Source organism: Loxodonta africana, chromosome 21 (genome assembly GCF_030014295.1).
Source record: "Loxodonta africana isolate mLoxAfr1 chromosome 21, mLoxAfr1.hap2, whole genome shotgun sequence".
NCBI classification, from domain to species: domain Eukaryota; kingdom Metazoa; phylum Chordata; class Mammalia; order Proboscidea; family Elephantidae; genus Loxodonta; species Loxodonta africana.
The window spans coordinates 48211383-48223215 of record NC_087362.1 but is presented as its reverse complement, the minus strand read 5'-3'; positions in this window follow the sequence as shown (position 1 = coordinate 48223215).

Below are 11833 nucleotides of genomic sequence, written 5' to 3'. Positions count from 1 at the left end.
CTGACTTCTCTTACCCTCACTCTATTCCACTGCCTCCTTGCCATTCCTTGAACACATTGCTCCTGCCTCCATGCCTTTGCATTTGCCCTTCCATCTTTTTCAAATGGCCTTTCTCCTTTATACACCTGGCTTACACTTATCTTGATCAGGTCTTAAGTCCAGTATCACTGCTCAGTAAGGCCTGCCCTGGCTACTGTGTCTAAAATTGTACCTTCTCTCACACATTCCCTATCTCCTTTCTCTGTTCAGCATTTATTGATATCTATTATATGTATTTTTTTATTTATACTGTCTAGTACATGTCTTCCTCTACTAGAATGTAAAGTTCATGAGACCAGGGATTTTGGCCTACTCTGTTCACTGCCAAGTCCCCTAGAACAGTGCCTGGCATATATTTATTGCATGAATGAATATTTCGGAATGATCTGAAAGGTGCTAACAGGCAAGAGGAATTAAGTAAGATATAAAACCAAAAACCAAACCCGTTGCTGTCGAGTCGATTCTGAGTCAGAGCGATCCTATAGGACAGAGCAGAGCTGCCCCATAGAGTTTCCAAGGAGCACCTGGTGGATTTGAACTGCCAATCTTTTGGTTAGCAGACATAGTACTTAACCACTATGCCATGAGGGTTTCCAAGTAAGATATGGGAGGCTCAAAATGGGCTATGGATACCTGGGAGGGGGTGGAATTTGCTTTGGGTTTTTGGAGAATAGGGAGGCCTTAGAAAGGTGAGAAGAAAGAGAGATCCTTTTAGCATAGTGATTAAGATTGTGAGCTTTGGGGTCAGCTGGCTTGGCTCAGCCACATACTGCTATGGGTAAACTACGTAATGTCTCTGGGCCTCATATCTATAAAATAGAGATAATCATAGCACCTACCTCATAAGGTTGTTTTGAAGATCCAATGAAATAATATATAAATTGAGTTTAGCCAGGGCAGGGTCCTTAGGAAGACTTTGCTCAAAAAGTGGTAGTTGTTATCACTGGGGAGAGCTCAGAATACCTACAAGTGGAAGGCATCATGGAGCCCTTCAAACAGGGTACAGAGATGGAGCTAGTAGGGTTTGAGCTTTAGACTCCAGAGGAACAGCTCCTAATAGGTATAATAATGACTCCTGTTTCAGAACTATCAGCCCCTGGACTCAGCCAGCAAGCAGTGTTGAACCTAACTCCCATCCTCCATTAGTTAAGATGGCCTGGCCTTACCAGGGGCAGAAGGGAGGGGGAAAAGTGGAGATTAATAGTGATGGAAATATCACGTTGATTAAGGGTGGAGTTGCACAGCTGCTTATTGTGATTGCAGTCAATAAGTGGTACACCAGAAAAAAGTTGAATTGGCAAAAGTGTGATAGATATATCTACAACAACAACAAAGGAGCTGCTGAGGATGCTTATGTACAACCAAACACCTCATGAGATTTGTTTTCTTAGTTTTTTACTGCTTCCGTTCTATCTCCTAGTTCAATGTGTAGTGCCTGAGGTCTTTAAGCTTACAAGGAGCCATAGGCGTAACAACTGGTTTCTATTCACCTGGAACAACAGAGGAAGACAAGTCAAGAACAAGAGGAAGATATGAAATGTGTGGCTAATTGCCTCCATGAACAACTACCTCCTCTGCCATGAGACTGGAAGAACTGGATGGTGCCTGGGTACTATTACTGAACCTTTTGATCAAAGATTCCATAGAAGAATCCTCATCAAAAGCGGGAAAATATAAAACAAAATTTCAAATTCTCATGGACTCCAGACTTCCTGGAGCCAAGAAGTTTGGATGAACCCCTGAAACTATTGGCCTGAGATAATCTTTAAACCTTTAACCAAAAATATCCCCTGAAATCTTCTTAAAACCAAATGATAGTTTAGCTTAACTAGTAAAAAATGTCTGCCTTGAGCATTATGCTCTTTTAAGAACTATCTATGTGGGATCAAAACTGATAACAACTGAAAAAATTAGAAAGGACCCTTAGGGAGCAGTAGATTTATGTTAATGGATGAGGAGCAACTCGGAAAATATAGGTGAGAATGGTTGCACAATTCAAAGAATGTAATCATTGTCGCTAAATGTAGAAACTATTGAATTGCTGTATGTTTTGCTGTGTATATTCTCAGCAACAACAAAATAAATAAAATTATATTAAAAAAAAAAAAAAAAGATGGCCTGGCTTACAAGCAAAAAGGGAACCAGAATTAGGCACAAATATGATGTGAGGCCTCTGCTGGAGACCAAATCGCTCCCAGCCAGCTGCCGCTGATGCAATCAGAGCAAAGAGAAATGATTCAATTCGATCCTGCCACCGACCCAGGATCTTGGCCAAGTGCAGGTTTGAGGTTGGTTGGTTGATTATTTTTTCCCTTCCTGAGTTGAAAGAGTAACTTTGTGTTTCAAAAAGCACTTTCTTTATGCAGAGAAATTCTGTGGTGAGGTTTTGCTGGGCTCGGTTTGGGATGAACCACTTTGCTTATATCTGGGGAGAGAATGAAATCTAGCATCCCTATTTTTTCTCCTCCCACCCAGTAATGACCCAGAGCTGAAAGGGTCTTTCAGAAGGGCTGGAGACAAGGGAGGTGACTCCTAGGTAAAAGGACACAGTACAGGAGGCTGCCAGAGAAGTGGCTTTTTGTTTGTTAGCGTGGATTTGTGGTGAGGAGGTCTGTGCAGTCCTCCCCTAGAGTACCTAGGTCTAAACAGAACAAATAAAACCTCTCTTTGTTCATCTCCCCCCTGGATTTAGATGGTGCTTTATGGCCATGGTTATGGAGATCAGCTGAAACTCAGGCTGATGTTTATTCCTGGGGTTGCAAAGACAGACAAATACCTCTCTGTCCTTCCACTTTCCAGGCCAGGAGGCATGAGATACTTTCAGTCAAGCAGGCAGTCAGTGAAGAGTTATTTTTTAGGTGCCCACTGTGTCCCCAGTGCTGAGCAACATAAATATAAATAGAAAAAGTACAAAACTCAGGCTCCAGCCCTCAAGGTACATAAAATCCAGTTAGCAGGAGGAGGCTTGGTGGGCAAAACAAACTCAGGAGAACTTGTTAACAAACAGTGCTGTGAGGCACTAAGAATGAATCTTACGAGAGGGAACGGAGGAGGAAGATGAGTGGGAGTTGGGGTGGTCTTGGGGAAGGCTTCACAGAGAAAGTTCATAAGATAATAAGCATGGTGACAGAAAAATTGTCTGTTTTGTCCTGCACTGTAGCCTGGCATTTAGCATAATGCCTGGCACATAGTGGGCATTCAGGAAATATCTGAAGAATGAATGAAGAAGGAGGGGGCTGATATTACAAGAATAAATAGGTGAAGAAGAGGGAGGAGGCCATTCCAGCATGAGGAGAGGCCCAGAGAAATGAGTCGGATGTCTTGGTGAGACTGGTTTAACCACAGTGAAGGGTGTGTAATGAGGAGTAGTGGGAAATGAGGTTAGATACGGGGCCAGATGGGGAAAAGGCTGGAAAGCTAAGCAGAGAAATTTAGAGGGCTGAACATTCCTTCATTCTTTCATCAAGCTTTTACTGAATCCCGACCATATGCAAGGCACAGAGGCAAGGGAAAGTGGTGGGATATAGAGATGAATAAAGGCATCACCATCTACTGGGGATAGACAAAGTATCTGAACTTTATTCTAATCACTGTAATAATGACAGTGTGGACGGAATGTTTTGATGTTCTTGTCACTGTTTGGTTTCAAGAAACTTAGGCCACATGAACTTGCTCAAGTGAATTGGGAGTTTATTAAAAGGTATACCAGACATTCCTGGGACAGAAAGTGAGGTTCAAAAGAGACATGACGGGGCCTGACCTGATAAATCAAGCACCAGCTCTCCTCCCTCCCTCTCTCTGGGCAATGTCTCGTGGGTGGTCTTTCCCCTCTGCCCCCTTCTCTAGGTGGACTCCATTCTCGGGCACCTCTCTCCTACTTGGATTTTACTTGGTCCAGTCTTAACACCTTAACACCACAAAACCCTCCTGCCCCAGGGCCAGCCAACCTCCTTTGCTCTCTGAGCCTTTTAGGTCAGAATCTTGAGGAAAAACAATCTGATTGTCTCAGTTCAGCCTATCATGATTCCCTTGGGTAGGTGATCATTCAGAACCAATCAGCTGTGCTAAGGAGGCAAATCATGTGATAAAACATGGCTGCCCGCACTTACTCAGTTTTACTAAGAACTGTGGATAAAGGATAATTTCAAAGAAGGGGCACGGATGGGAGGCAGTAACAGACAAGTCTAATTCCCACAGGTTAACCATGCAGGGAGCAAACCAATTCACCAGGGGTGGGGTACTAAAAGGAGAAAGCTTCATGGTGAAATTTGACTTGGGCCTGATTAAAAGGCCTGATTTAGCCCTAGGGGAAAAAAGACATTCTAACTGTCCATGAAAGCAGCAATTTAGAGCAATTAGATTGGCTGTGGCCCATGGAGTCCCTGGGTGGTACAGTTAATGCACTTAGCTGCTCACTGAAAGGTTAGAAATTCGAGTTCATCCAGAGACACTTCAGGAGAAAGGCCTGGTGATCTGCTTTAGAAAAATCAGCCATTGAAAAGTCCTATTCTGACATACATGGAGTTGCCATGAGTAGGAGTGTGAGAGGAATTAGCAAAGCTGAAAACTGAAGGGACACAGACTATCAAGAAAACCTTTGCCTAACCCAGAACAGAGCATTTAGAGAAAAGGATTTTTAAAAAATTGCAGCCCACATTCCTTCAGGACAGGGTCTGCTTCTCCTTTATTGCTATAACCCCAGCCACATAGGCTCAGAGTAGAAGCACATTACACATTTGTGCAATTGAATTGAACTCTCCTAAAACCTGGACAATCAAAGGACATATTGCTATTTGTACTCTGTTAGGGACAGAGCCAGGACCAGGAACTCAAAATAAAAAATCAAAACATGTTTTTTTGATTCCTGGTCCAGTGCTCGGGTCACTGGATGCAGACTTGGTGAGAAGCAAAAAGAAGGCAGAAGGGGAGTATGAGCCAAGGTGCCTGGCGGACGGCTAGATAAACAGATAGCACTGTGCCCAGTGGCTCCAGGGACAGATCAAAGCCGGCTTCCATGGCACAGGCAGCAAGCATATCAGGAATCTGGGGACCTCTCACCCAATCCCCCACCCATGCTCACAAATGGAAAGCCACACCATTAGTGGTCACACCTTTGAGCACTGCCAATGCACAGGCATTTGTGACAAATCTTTAACGGTCTAGTATATAGCTCTCTCCAGACAGGCAGCTGCGGTATGACTGTTTGTGTGATCTTTGGCCAGAATACCTGGGTTCACAGCCCAGTTCTGCCACTTGGGCAAGTTATTTAACTACTTTGTGTCTCAGTTTCCTCATCCATAAAATAGAGTTAATAAAGTCTCTTCTAGGGTCATTGAGAGGATTAAATGAGATGTGGAAAGCATTTAAAACAGGGCCTGTAAGCACTCAACTGATCTTAGGTTTTATATCATGTTTTTTATAACTGGTACCAAAAGACTAAACTGCAGAGAAGACCTAAAAATCATAGGATTTCTAATCTGCAGGGCCAGAGAGATCATTTTAAATCCACAGAAAGCAACCTGTGGATGGCTATGATTGGGCTTGCCTACCACCCATCTCTCCTTTCTTCTGGGAACAGACCCCTGATTGGTGCAGGAACTGGCAGAGAAACTAAGCCAAGCCTATCAGAATTCTTCCCTAGGATTTTGCAACTGTGTCCTGCAAAACTGGTAGAAAAGAGAGCCTTTTTTTCCCTTTTTGTATTGCAAATAGTCCAGACATGAGTCTATAACCTTTGATTTTTTTTTTTCTTACTTCATGTGGAGAAGCTGGCCTAAAAGGATGAAGCTGATTTGCAGAGAAAAGCTGGAATGAGAGTCCTGGCTTGGGGTAGAGCTCCAAACCCCTGAATCCAATTAACAAAATAAATATAGCAGCTCTTGCCCTCTCTATCCTCTGAATATCAACAATCCTTCCTCTCTGAATTGCCTGTTTGGACACTGAGTCATAAACTCATTTTTTTTTTTTTTAAGTTATTGAGATAAGATGTTAAGCATAGGACATAAAGTTTGAGTGTCCACCTCCCACCCTATCTACAGTTTGGCTACAAGGCTACAGAAGCCATTAAATCAATCTGAATATCTCTCTTCCTCATTAAACTAGCTCAGATTATGTTTCTGTAACTTACAACTAGAATTTGTGCTTGAGGCTCAGTTCGGGAGAAAAAGCTGAGTTTACATATTTTTACATTAAAAAATGACGATACTTTGACTTCTGTGGCAAACAATGTAGATTCTTACAGTTTATATTTCTTCGGGGTTTAAAAAATTGTTTTTAATTTTATCATAGTGGAAATATACATAAAATATATGGCATCTCAACAATTTCTGTATGTACAATTCAGTAACATTGATTATATTCTTCAAGTTGTGCAACCATTCTTGTTATCCTTTTCCAAATCAGTCCACCACCATCAACATAAACTCAATGCCTCCTAAGCAAAATCTCCCTTCTCCCACCCCTGGTAACCACTGAAAATCTTTGATTTCTATGTATTTGCTTATTTCATGTAAGTGAGATCATAAATATTTGTCCTTTTGTAACTGACTTATTTCCCTCAGCATGATGTTTTCAAGATCCATCCATGTTGTGCCATGTGTCAGGACTTCATTTCTCTTTATGACTAAGTAGTATTCCATTGTGTGTATATACCATGTTTTTATCCATTCATCTGTTGATGGACACTTGGGTTGTTTCTACTTTTTTGGCTATTGTGAAAAGTGTTGCAATGAACATTGGCATACAGGTTTCTGTTTATGTTTCCGTTTTTACTTCTTCCGGATATATCTAGGATTGGGATTGCTGGGTCATATGGTAGTTCTATATTCAACTTTTTGAGGAATTGCTAAACTATTTTCCACAGCAGCTGTACTATTTTATTATTTGTGGGGAAGAATTCTATAGTTGTAGCAGCATTCTTCCCAACTCCATCTCGCCCAGATCCCCCAGAAAAGTAGAAGAGTCTATCTTGTAGAACCCTCCTTTTCTCCCCTTTTGGTTGAGTGAGAGTGCACATGCATTAAGATTTGTAAGCCAACCCTTCATGCCTTTATATCCTCCCATTTCAGACAATTATTTCAATTGCTCATTCCAATTCTCTATAAAACTACCACTCTGCGGATGATATGCAACATGATATGCACTTTGGGCTGTTCAAGGAGCCCTCATGGCACAGTGGTTAAAGTGCTCAGCTGCTAACTGAAAGGTCTGCAGTTTGAACCCACAGGCCTCTCTGTGGGAGAAAGATGTGGTAGTCCGCTTCCATAGAGATTACAGCTTTGGAAACTCTATGGGGCAATTCTACCCTGTCCTATAAGGTTGGTATGAGTTGGAATTGACTCGATAGCAATGGGTTTTTTTGGTGGTTTTTTAATTGAATACTGATTAGAAAGTTGATGGTGCTTTGTAGCCACTAAAATGTTCCTATCTTGGGCCATTTGAAGAGGAGCAACCTAAAGGTGATCTTTTAAAATTTCATCTCTTAGAATTTTAAATGCTTCAAAGGTTAGGGTACATTTACCTCAAGGTTTGCAAACTCAGATGCTACAAAGGGCCAGACAGGTAATAGCAGTGAGTGAAATGGATGGGTGGGTGTTATGCAAGAGGGAGTGGTGCAGACTGTGGCAAAGTGGCAAGTGTTTGATCCATGTAAGAGAAGATGCCACCAGTCAGCCCCAGCCTATCGTTTCCAAGGAGGATCAAAGTTGCCAGATCCTCCAGTTTTTAAGAGGTGCTGGACATTTGGAATGTTTAATATGAAATCTAAATTTTAAACAGTGGCTGTGAGATCAATTTTATAAAAAACGACTGTGTAGGCAGCATGACCACCCATCCCAGTTTGCACAGGACTAAGGAGTTTCTGGGGATGCAGGCCTTTCACTACAAACTGGGATGAGTTAGTCACTGTATGTGTAGGCCAAACGAAATTCATCTAAGACCTCTGGCTTACACACCTGGTCTCATTTCACCTGGGAACAATCCAGTGAGGTAGCTAAGCATGGTACACATATTCTCTCAGGGGCCCCTTCTCATAGTCCCAGGAGGCAGGTGTCATTGTTTTCCCCACTTAAGGATGGATTACTCAATAAGTAAGGTACACATAGGCTTACTTGTGCTTACTTACTAATCTGTATACACAGCTTCACCTGTTTTTCTCTGATGTGGTGAAATTGTCCATTACAGATTAGTAAGTAAGCACAAGTAAGTTCGTGCTTACCTTGCTTGCTGTAAGCCTATACGTACCTTGCTTACTGGCTAATCCGCCCCTGTTCCCACTTCACAGAGGAAGAACCTGTGGCACAGAGACCCAGAAGCTTCTACAGCGAATGTGAGGCAGAGAATCCATTTATTCCACAACCCAATGAAACATTCACTCCACCTCCCTAATGGGCCTGGCCTGTTTGATAAATAACACTCAGGCCTCTTCCAGCTGCTTCCAATGGCTTCTCCATGGCTGTAAGCTCTCATTCCCGCTTGGGAAGAACAGAGTCTGTCTGCTGGGCAACCAGGAGTGATTCTAAGTGGTTGCCTTAGATAAGTTTTCCGCTTAATCCCTGCTCTTCACGCTCAAAGAAAGTTTGTATTTATAATTACATTCCATATAGTGAACTTGGAGCTGGTCCAATTTTATGAATGTGGAAAGCGAAGGTACAGAGAGGAAAGATGACTTGCTTGAAGCACACAGCACGTTGGTAATTGATTCTAACCTTTAGTGTCTTGTTCGCTGGCTTCGCACCAGTCTCTTCTGTTAGGGATAGGGAAGGGGACCAGTGTTTGGTGTTTGCCTCTTGGGTACCAGGTCCGCTGCTGGGCTCTCACATAGCCGTCCCAGTGGCCAACAGACTTCCCAGGGAAGGACTGGAGGCCCAGGCCTGTGCCCTTTCCAGTCCACCTCCCTGCCAATCCAGGCGTGCCAGGAGGGTGTTTGGAATTGCCAGGTTGTCATTGCACAAAGGGAGGGGCATGCAGCTCAGAATAGAGTGAAATAATAAGGGTCACAAGTAGGCTTGCTCCGCAGGCAGCTTGCCAGGTGTCTGTCGTTGGCTCTGTGGGTGGGTTACAGGGAAAGACAGGTCCACCCCCTCATGAGATCATTCTCTGATGAGATGATGCATGTTAAGCGAACTATAAACTTTTAAGAGCACATTCCATACCCACTCATAAACATTAGGAATCATTCCCTTTGGGAAAGCTGGTATTCTCTAGGCAACAGAACACACTGCCAGGCTAGAGGGGGCCCCCGCTAGGATTTCCTCCCAACCAACCAGAAGCCTGAATTCTTGTAAGGGAGCCAAAATTGGAAAGAAAGTGAGGTTTGTGTTTTAACACCTTTAGCCCTTATACCTTAGGTGTCTTTGACCCCTTTTAACATAGAGACAGAAAGACAATATCAACCACATCATGGTTATCAGCAGGAGTTTTTTTCTGTCAGATCTGAGTTTGAATCCCATCTTAGCCTCTTAACAGCTGGGTGATGTGGGAGGGCAGGCTTCTGAACCTCCCTGGCCCTCAATTTCCCCTCTAGGGATGAGGCTAAAAAGACAAGTCATGGGGCCATTCAAGGATTAAAAATAAGAAGACATATGCTCTTCATATGACCCAACAATCCTGCTCTTACATATTTACCCACAGAAAGTGAAAATATACCTTCACACAAAAACTTGTATGGAATGTTTATAGTTCTATTCATAATTGACCCAAAGTGCAAACAATCCAAATGACCTTCCACTAGTGAATGGATAAGCAAGCTGTGGTACACCCATACAATGGAGTACTGCTCAGCAATAAAGAGGAACAAGCTGTTGATACACAAGACAATGGGAATGAATCTACATTGCATGGCTAAGTGAAAGAAGCCAGACACAAAATACTACAGATTATATGATTCCATTTATATGACATTCTGGAAAAGGCAAAACTATAGGGACAGAGAATGGATCAGTGATTGCCAGTGGCTGGGAGTGGAGGTGGGGAGGATGACTGCAAAGGGTCATGAAGGAGTTTTTTGAGTTGATAGACCTGTTCAATATCTCGATTATAGTAGTGGCTACAGGACTGTATGCGTCTGTCCAGACTCACAGAACTGCCCACAACAGCAGAATGAATTTTACTGTATGTAAGTTTGGCTTCATTAAATCTGACTTAAAAAATGAGAAGACAAAGGAAAATAGCCCAGCTCACTGCCTGTAGGAAGCACTAAAACCTGTTGCTATCGAGTCAGTTCTGACTCAGAGTGACCCTATAGGACAGGGTAGAACTGTCCCATAGGGTTTCCAAGGAGCGGCTGGTAAATTCAAACTGCCAACCTTTTGGTTAGCAGCTGAGCTCTTAAACCACTGCCCCATCAGGGCTCCGCAGGAAGCACTGGGTACCTAAAATATACCAAAAAAAACCAAACCTGTTGCCGTCGAGTCGATACTGACTCATAGCGACCCTACAGGACACAGTAGAACTGCCTCATAGAGTTTCCAAGGAGCGCCTGGTGGATTCGAACTGCTGACCTTTTGGTTAGCAGCCGTAGTACTTAACCACTAAGCCACCAGGGCTTCCGCTACCTAAAATATAAGGCCTTGGAAACTCAGAACACGCAAGTTAATTACTTCCCTGGCTTGCCTGGGGTAGACCTAGTTGAAAGTGCTAAAAAAGACAGAGCAGCAGAGTCCTGCCATGATTGGGAGCACAGGTTTTGCAGTCAAGTCTGAATTTGAACCTCTCCTTATCTTCTTCCTAGCTGTGAGCCTTTGTTTCCTTCGTGCTTTAGTTTCCTCATCTGTAAAATAAGAATGTTAATAGCACCTGTATCTCGAGGGTTGACATGAGGATGAAATTAGATCAGGCGGGTAATATGCACGCAACCATGAACAACCCACCTTAGGTGCTCAGCACCCAGGAGCCCTTCTCAAAGAGATCAAGGCCATGCATGTGGTTCAGGGGAAAAGGGTGACAGACAGAGGAGCAGTGACATGGAACAATACCAAGAATGAAAGCAGGGCGGCGGGGCTGACTCACTGGATGACTCACTTCCTTGCCCAGGGATGTTCTGAGCATCCACGGAGCTGCTTCTCACACTTCTCCTACCCTCTGTTCCCTTTTTTCAGGGGGAGGAGGAGGCAAGGAAGATTCCCCTGCCCCCACAGAGAGCAGGGAGCAGAATTTCAGACCCCTCCCTACCCAGGACCACCTAGCTAGAACAATGCTTTTTAATTTCCAAAATAACAGTCCCTGAGCAATGCAGTCATTCTAAGACTGAACAGTTTTTGCCCTGGAATACAAGAGCAATTCTAGACTCCTTTTGCCCTTTTCTAGATGATCGCAGGGATGTCTGCACCCATAGAACATTTAGAAAGGACAGGAAAGTGTAAAGAAGCTGAAAAAAATCACCCATAATCCTATCATTTAGAGTCAATCACAGTGAAGAGTCTGGTATTTTTCCATTCACTTTCTTTTTTCTCTGCCTTTTTTCATTATGTGGTCAAGTTATATTGTATATATCAGCACCACCCAGTAGAAATATTATGCAAACCAAAAATGTGAGCCACATATGTAATTTTAAATGTTTTAGTAACCTCATTAAAGAAAAATAAAAGGAAACAGGTGAAATTAATTTTTAATCATGTATTTTATTTAACCTAGTATAGCTAAAATACTATCATTTCAACATGTAATCAATATGAAAATTGATTGTACATTATTTTTAAGTCTTTGAAATCTGTTTTTTTTTTTTTTTTTCCTTTTGCATTCACAGCACATTTCAATTTGGACTAGCCACATTTTAAGTGCTCAATAGCAACGGCTT